The following is a 9,055-nucleotide window of genomic DNA, read 5'->3' as shown; positions in this document are numbered from 1 at the left end:
AAGTGGAGCCGTTGTTAATGAACTGACGTGAAGAGACAGGGTTTAAGTACTGAACGATAGTGCGAGTGGTGGTACATCAAAGGGCTGAGCATATAAGGGAGAAAAGTCACACTTCAGAAGCCCGGACGTGGCAAGATGCAGAAATGTATCATGACTAACATTTTGTAGACTCAAAAGTAATGTCTGCTTACATTGTCTCAGTAAGAGAAATCACAAAGTTGATAAGGGGAAAATTGGGTAACAAATACAGAAGCCATGCTTCACTAGGGAAAACTAAATAATAAGATAAATTATGGACGTTCTATGTCGGATGGTGTTGAGGAAGACAAAAGTTGCGTACTGAAGAAAAATGATACGAAACAGGTGAAAGCATGCTTGGGTGCACAGTGAAATATTGATGAGACATGCTTCTTTCCTCTACACACTAACTGGTCAATAAAGGAAGAAAAAACCCTTCAAATTCATTCGAAATAACAAGTCAAGCCAGGTAGGGAGGAGCTTAAACATGTGAAACCCTTTCTTGGTTTTTCTCTTGGGTTCAAATGGAATCACATTCATAAGAGTTGGAACCATAAGGTTTCAAAATCCATCTCACTAGTGAGAAGTCATGCAGTTTTAATTCCTCACAGTCCTTTGTGCAAGAGGATGTATGATTTGAAACGGCCCACCAAGAGGAGGGAGAATGGGAGTTCTTTGGGGTTAGAAATACAATCATGTCGTGTGTGGGTCGCTCAGCCTTTGTCAGAAAAAAACACTGATGTGAAGAAATAGAGGGGAGACATATTTGAAAAGTGATGAGGAAACAGACAGTAAAGGGCCCTTCTGTACACATGGGGTAATGGAGCAGTCACCACTGGTAGCCTCTGCAAAGTGTAGAGGGATACATGGCTGAACTGAATTTCTCCCAAAACAAAAACGTATATGAAAACTATCAAGAGGAGACTGAGTTAAAACTTAGTGTTTAACTTTGTATTTTCTGAAGAACCCTTTTAAAATTTCCCACGCAAGATTACTTTTCATGTCACTGACACAACATTTTATTAATGACAATATGTTATCAGGTAACATTCTGTTAACAGGCAAAGCCCTTCTAAAGGTATTCAGAAAATCTACAGTTTGCAGAAATAGTAATTTGGAAAGAAATGAGGCCGTACAATGGGATGTAAATCATGTGTTTACCTGGGGACAACTGGGTAATAGGATCAGGGTGAATGGGAGAGTCACCTTAGAGTTCACACTTGACCAAGGAACGACATCTGAAGTTTAGCTTTTGAAAGAGCGTAAGGTGGAGAAAAGATACTCAGGAAATTTTGTGTTTTTGCTCCACTGCAGCTTTAGTTGGTATCAGTTGTATAATCAGAAATTTCAAAGAGATCCTATCTCTGGGGTCATCTGCATAAAATATATACATAGGACTGAAGCAATGTCATGATCAGCCTACTAACCCTCATCTCTGCAAATATCAAAAGCAAATCAGGGCCATTCCCTGGAAACATTAAAAAAGAAATAGAGAGAGACAGAGAGAGAGAGAGAGAGAGAAAGAGAGAGACAGAGACACAGAGAGAGAGAGAGAGGCAGAAAGGAAGGAAGGAAGGAAGGTAGGAAGGAAGAAAGGAAGAACCCCTTATGGTTACAAAGAAGAAAATGTTTGTAGTACAAAAGAATAAAAGGGAATTGATGGAATTGGGGAAGAAGATATGGAAGAAATGAATATTGTAGTTGAGATCCAAAAATTGGAGAGGGAAGAAAGGAAGGATGAGCCAATTGGTGGCATACAGATAGAAAGGCAGGAAAGTCAGAACTCATTTAAAGGGTTATGGGGCAAAGAATGTGAGAATAGTTACCAATTGGTTTTCCGGAAACATCTGAAAAACAAAATGAAAAGTCCAAGGAAATATCAAAAGAAAGAGAAACAAACAGAATTCAATTTTATTCAAGATTTTGCACTGACAACTAAATGTTTAGTAGTCAGGTACACACACAAAAAACAGGAAAACATTCATGGAACAGGCCTATAGTCACAGGAGGAAATATTCACAGAAACACACACACAAACACTCACACATCCACAGTGACCAAACCCTTACTCTGCACAGGGATATTTTCTAGAAATGGAGAGCGGTTTGAACTAAATGATTTCACTACATTGATAGACAGTTTTAGGACTCTTAGTCCTGGAGATTACCTTTTTAAAAAATGCTTAAATATGTCTGATATTAGTTATACCTTCATTATATATTTTGCAAAATATAAAAAACTATTTGGCTGCTGCCACGTTTATTCAGTGATCAGGGTAGTTATGTTCAATAAACTGGACACAAACGCTGAATTAGAAGACTAGAAAACCCTACTAGAGATTACACACTGTATGTATTGAGTCTCTCTATTCACTTTTATGTCAGTCGATGAACACATCACCCTGTATTCGTGGGTTTCTATTTCAATTCATGCCTAAATGAAGGGCACGTGAATTAAATCTCAAGAGACAAAGGGAAATGAAATAGTCATTGCCAGTGACACAAATTCTAAGTTACAGGGCTTGTATGTCTCTCAGACAAACATTACAGATCTGAAAATGACGGTGCTTCAGAGGTATGTGATTATTTGGATTAACTAGAGAGGAAGAAAATGTCTACAGAGACTGACGCAACAGGACCAGACACAGAAGTACCAATGCGGAACACTGTATAACTAATTAATTTGCCTAACATCCACTGAAAAGCGAATAGATGAGTCAAAATCATACAAGAATATGTGTATATTGCATTTGGAGAAGATGGCAATTGAGCATTGCAGACAAGATTCCAATAAACAGTGAAAGCATGACCAGATACACAGGGATAAACAATAACTAGATTTGCTTTCTTCTCCTCACAGTTACTGTCCTTTTTGTTTTTTTTTAAATTTTATTGAGTTATAGACAGTTTTCAATGTTGAGTCAATTTGTGGTGTTCACCACAATTTTTCAGTCATACATGAATATACATGTATTCATTTTCATATTCTTTTTCACTGTGAGCTACTACCAGGACAGTTACTGTTTAAGTAAAAAAATAAGCAATTCCCTCAAAATGAGGAGAGAATGTCAGAAAGAGAGGAGTTTTAAATTTTCAAACACTGCAATACATTTCTGAGGGGTCCTAACTGACACACATTTCTGAGCACTGGAACCAGGAGATTCAAAGATCATTTCACCAGGAAGAGGAAATATTGTTGCTCTTCTATATATGCTGTGTGTCAGAAAGAATAAGAGTGAAAATGGTATCACGTAATACCTATTCATATTGTAATACCTAAGAGCTATCGGCGCCCTCTCTCAGAGATAAAAGTGCTACGCATCATTGGTCTTGCATCAGAACTTTGTCGTTTTTCAGGACTCATAGAAAACAAACACCAACTCATTCAGAAGAGAGGTAGTTGGAAAGAAATGAGGAAGGACAGAGTAATGGCACCCATCTTCCCCAAACCTACCTGTAATGACAGTCTTGTAAATCTTGCTATGTACGTTAATTTGATATATGCCTGAATTCTATTATTTTACAAATAATGCTTATCACTGAAAACTGTCATGAAAAGATGTTAAAATTTAAAAATATTACACAATTGTTTTAAAAAAATTCTTTGGAAACTTTCCAGGGCAATGATTTCCTTATCTTTCACATCAAGAGATGAGAATTGAGAGAGAGAGAGAGAGAGAAACAATTGAACATTTCTTGCTATTTAAACTTCTTTTGTAAACATTAAACAGGTTTCTGGTTGTTGAGGTGTTCATTGTGTCATTCAAAGTGCAAAACAAAAAACAAAGAAGAAAAAGATGAAAGAAAAACTTCCAAGAACACCACTGGAGATATTCTTAAACCTAAGGGTGCTAGGGTATATATTCAAGCACAGTGGAGGAATGTGCCTCAAGAAGGAGAGAGGAGAATTTACACAGGCTTTGAAGCGAAAATTAATAGGTAAACTTCACCGAGCCTCTTAGGCATCTTTGATCTCTGCAGCTTTGGGGAAGTATTATCAAAACAAATGTGGGCCATTGAAATTGGAAAGTAACGGAGGACCTAACTACGGATGTTTCCTGGAAGTTAAACAGAGTGGAACCCAGTGCCTTGCATACACTGACGTCCATAATCTCATCAACTTTTTAGAGAGTTTGTAAAAAGTATGTAAAAACACACAAAGGTATTGTTAACAGGAAAGAAATGATAATAGGATGGAAAAATGAGGACTTGAAATGGATTGTACAAGTGGAGACTAGATGGAGAGAACATTTTATGGGGAGGTCCATACCTAAAATTGGGAGAGGTAAAGGTCGACATCCAGGAGAAGGGTAAGACAAAGAAAAGCATAGGGATTAAGTACTGGGAATGTTAAGGGCTCAAGAAATCAGCCGTGAAAAAGGGATTCTACAGTTTTTAGAATACTTACCATTTTTTAGAATCCTGTCATCAGAGTTTTTAGAATACTTATCATGTCTTCCTTGAGGTTCTTTAAAAAAAATGGAAGATTAATGTCAATAATATGGAAATGGAAAACCAGGAAACCAAAGTTGTTACAAAATATATACATATAAAGTTCAATTATCTGAATGCAGGTACACGCACACAGGGGGCACACACACACCATACACACAGTGAATTAGAGCTGATTTTGTCAAGAAAACATTCTCCCAAAGGAGAATAGGAATAAAAATAAATATCATCTAATTTAAGGAAAAGTATCATAGTAACAGTTCTGAAGTGCACATTTTTAAAATGTCCTTTATTTTGACATTACTAGAGCTATTATTATTTGGCTTATTACCTATAATACTTCTTTGCCTGTTAATACATGTATGCAGTCAACTTCATTATTGTAATACCTAAGTTGTGTGAAGAAGACATGTACATTGAATTAACATCATGAACCAGTCTTGTAGAGGAAATTCAGGGATCTTTTCCTGGATGATTCTATTCACATTTCTCTCAACCGATCAATAAATAACTTCATGTGATACGACATTCTATTGTAGCTAAAGCCTACTGAGGCATGCCTTAATAAAAACTCATGAAAAGATGGAGTTTAAGTGCCAAATGTTAGTTTGAAAGCATTTGTATATCAAGGACTGAGAATATATTGGAGAAAACTCACACTTCACAAGCTTGGAAAAGGCAAATCATTGAAATGCATTATTAGTAACTTTTAATGACCAAAAAAATCTGCCTAGATAGCATCCAGAAGAGAAATCACAGAAGTGCTAATGGGAGAAATTAAAAAACAATGGAGAAGGCAAACTTCATTTGGAAAGACTAAATAGGAAGACAGACACGTAAGCTCTATGTACAGTGGTGTTGGGGAATAGGGAAATTGAGTATTGAAGGCAAAGGTACAAGAAACAAATGATAGCATGCTCTAGCACACAGTGAAATACCTTATGAGCCATGACTTTTCCCTCTTCACACTGATCCGTCAATGAAAATAAGAAAACAGCAACTCATTCCATGTAAGATGATAATGTCAGGAAGGGAGGAAGCGAGGGCTTCAAAAATATATTGTATTTACTTAGTTTTCTCTTAGGTTCAAATGGGCGTACATTTATGAGATTTCAAGCCTTAAAGTTTGAAGTCCATATAACCAATGAGAAGTATTGTAGTTTTAATTCCATAACTTCTATTTTGCAAAGAATCTAAGATTGGAAACTTTTCCGTAAGAGGAGGTAGAATAGGATTTCCTATTGGGCTGTGTTGGCTCTTCTACGTTTGTTCAAAATAAAATACTAATGTAAAGGAATATAGCGAAGATATACTTAAAAAGTGATGAGAATACATACAGTAAAGGGCCCTGCTGTGCACAGGGGCTAATGGAACAGTCACCACTTTGAGCCTCCTATAATCTGTGAAGAGATACATGGCTAAACTGAATTTCTCCTGAAACAAAAGTGTAGATGGAAAATCTCAAGAGGATAGAGGAGGTAAAAAATTATTGTTTAAATCAGTGTTTTCTGAAAAACTTTTAAAAATTTTCCCCCAAACTTCACTTCTCACATTAATGAAATAACATTTTATTAATGATAGATATGTAATGAAATGCCCTTCCCTTAGCAGGTAAAGTCCCTCTAAACTCATTAAGAAAAATTACATTTTGCAGAGCTAATAATTTTGAAAGAAAAGAGGTCACAAAATATTAGGTAATACATTTGTATACTTGGGAACTATTGGGTAATACGATCCAGGTGAGCTGTAGAGTTAGTTTAGAGCTCACACTTGACCAAGAATGACGTCAATTTATTGTCCTTGAAAGATCAGAAGGTTGAGAAATTTTACTCGGCAAATTGGAGTCTTCTTTTCACTTAAGTTGGATCACCTTCAGTTGCATAGTTATTCTCCCCAGAAGTTGAAAGGTGATGGAAATTCTACCTCAGTGGTCATTTGCCAGAAAACATATATAGAATGGAAGTGATGTAGTGACCCGCCTAATGCCAGACATTTCTACAAAAATAATAATCAATCAAAGCAAATCTCAGAAGAACTAAAAAGAAAAAAAAAAAGAAAGAAAAAAAGGCATACAGTGAAAAACAATGAGAATTAGGGAGTGAAATAGGAAAAACAGAAGGAAGACATTAATATGAGAGTGGTCCTTATCCAAAATATTGAAGAAGGAAGAGGAGAAGGTTGAGCCAGTAACTGGCATATAGATAGAAATGTAGGAAAAGTTAGCAATACTTTAAAAAGTTATGGAATAACGTGAGTTAAAAAAATTTACCAATTCTTCTTCCCCATCCACCTGAAAAACAAAACGAAAAGATCCAAGAAAGAAAGAAAAAGAGAATTGAAAATTATTTTAAAATTTATACTTAAAATCAAATTCAATCTTATTCAAAACCAGAAATACACAAAACAGTAACACACATACAGAGAATGCACAACACAGAGGAGTGCGCTCACACACACACACACACACACACACAGTCACACATACCGAGTGACCAAACCCACACTTTTGCTCAAGGATATTCTCTAGAAATGGAGAGGGGAATAAACTGAATCATTTTACTACACTGAGAGAGAATTGTAAGGACATTAGTTCCAGAGGTAACCTTTTGAAAAAGTTTTTAATCAGTTTTGTTCTTAGTTTCTCATTATTTATTTTGTAGGATATAATCAGCTAATTGTACTTTCAAGTGGGAAACTAAATGAAGAGAACTTTCTATGGTGAAGTCTATAACTCACCATAGGACTAATAAGATCAAAGTGAACTCTAGAGTTAGCTTAGAGCTCACACTTGACCAAGAATGACATCAATTTACTGTGTTTGAAAGACTGGGGTTGAGAAATTTCACTCAGCAAATTGGAGTCTTCTTTTCACTTAAGTTGGATCACCTTCAGTTGCATAGTTATTCTCCCCAGAAGTTGAAAGGTGACGGAAATTCTACCTCAGTGATCATTTTCCAGAAAACATATATAGAATGGAAGTGATGTAGGCACCAGCCTAATGCCAGACATCTCTACAAAAATAATAGTCAATCAGGGCAAGCCTCTGAAGAGCTAACAGGAAAAAAAGAAAAAAAACATGTTTACAGAAAAGAAAAGGCATACAGTGAAAAACAAGGAGAATTAGGGAGTGAAATAGGAAAAACAGAAGGAAGACATTAATATGAGAGTGGTCCTTATCCAAAATATTGAAGAAGGAAGAGGAGAAGGTTGAGCCAGGAACTGGCATATAGATAGAAATGTAGGAAAAGTTAGCAATAGTTTAAAATTTATGGAAGAATGTGAGTTAAAAAATTTTTACCAAGTAGTTTTCGTAGTCCACCTGAAAAACAAAACGAAAAGATCCATGAAAAGATCCAAGAAAGAAAGAAAAAGAGAATTGAAAATTATTTTAAAATTTATATTTAAAATCAAATTCAATCTTATTCAAAACCAGAAATACACAAAACAGTAGCACACATATAGAAAACGTACATACAAACAGGAGCGCGCTCGTGCACACACCCACACACACACACACACTCTGAGAACCGAGAGATGAAACCCACACTTTTGCTCAAGGATGTTCTCCAGAAACAGAGAGAGGCATAAACTGAATCATTTCACTACACTGAGAGAGAATTGTAGGAACATTTGTTCCAGAGGTAATCTTTTGAAAAAGTTTAATCACTTTTATTCTTAGTTAGTTTCTCATTATTCATTTTTAAGATATAATCAGCTAATAGTACTTTCAAGTGGGAAATGAAATGAAGAGAACTTCTATGGTGAAGTCTATAATCACCACAGTTACAGTCTATAACTCAGCATAGGAGTGGATTGCAAGATCTTATGCTATCTGTATTTTCAGTTTTTAAAGGAACCTTCATAGTGTCTCCCATAGTGTCTACACCAATACACATTCCCACCACTCATTATACGTGTATATATCACTGAATCATTTTGCTATACTGGTGAAAAAATTACAGTATTGAAAATCAACTATAGTGCCATAAAAAAACTATTTTGTATTATGAAAGTCTTTAACATCATATTAGGTAATTGCCTCTCATGCAAAATGAAAACTGATATTTTAGAGATATATTTTAAGAGAGCTTTTCCTGAACTAGAAGTCCTTCTACCATTATTTATCAGGAAATTCAATTTGACACAATTAAAATTGTATTATTGAAAATGCAAAAATAGAAAAAGCAGTATCATTGTACATTAAAATTTTCCCAGGAGAATCACGTAAAATTATTGCTAAACCTGGAAATGCTTCAATAACATATTAAAGAGCAGTGGATAAAAAAGCCCCAAATTCACAATAGCTGATGACTGATATTAAGTCTTATTTGAGAGGACAATGGATGATAAACATCACTCACATGACAGACACCTTCTGTCACTGCTAAATGTTTGGGGAAATATCATTGGCAAAGCAATAGTCCCTTCAACTTGGTATATGTTACAGAGTTTCTGTGTTGGGACGTGTTTCATAAAGACAAACAAAATGTGCTTATCAACCTAATGCCTTTCATCTCACCAACTTCTCAGGAAACCTATTGTAAGTCTCCAGAAAACAGAAAAAGCCAATGTCATAGGGAAGGAAC

This window comes from Vicugna pacos, chromosome 20 (genome assembly GCF_048564905.1).
Source record: "Vicugna pacos chromosome 20, VicPac4, whole genome shotgun sequence".
NCBI classification, from domain to species: domain Eukaryota; kingdom Metazoa; phylum Chordata; class Mammalia; order Artiodactyla; family Camelidae; genus Vicugna; species Vicugna pacos.
The sequence above is the reverse complement of the archived record's forward strand: the minus strand, read 5'-3'. Positions refer to the sequence as shown.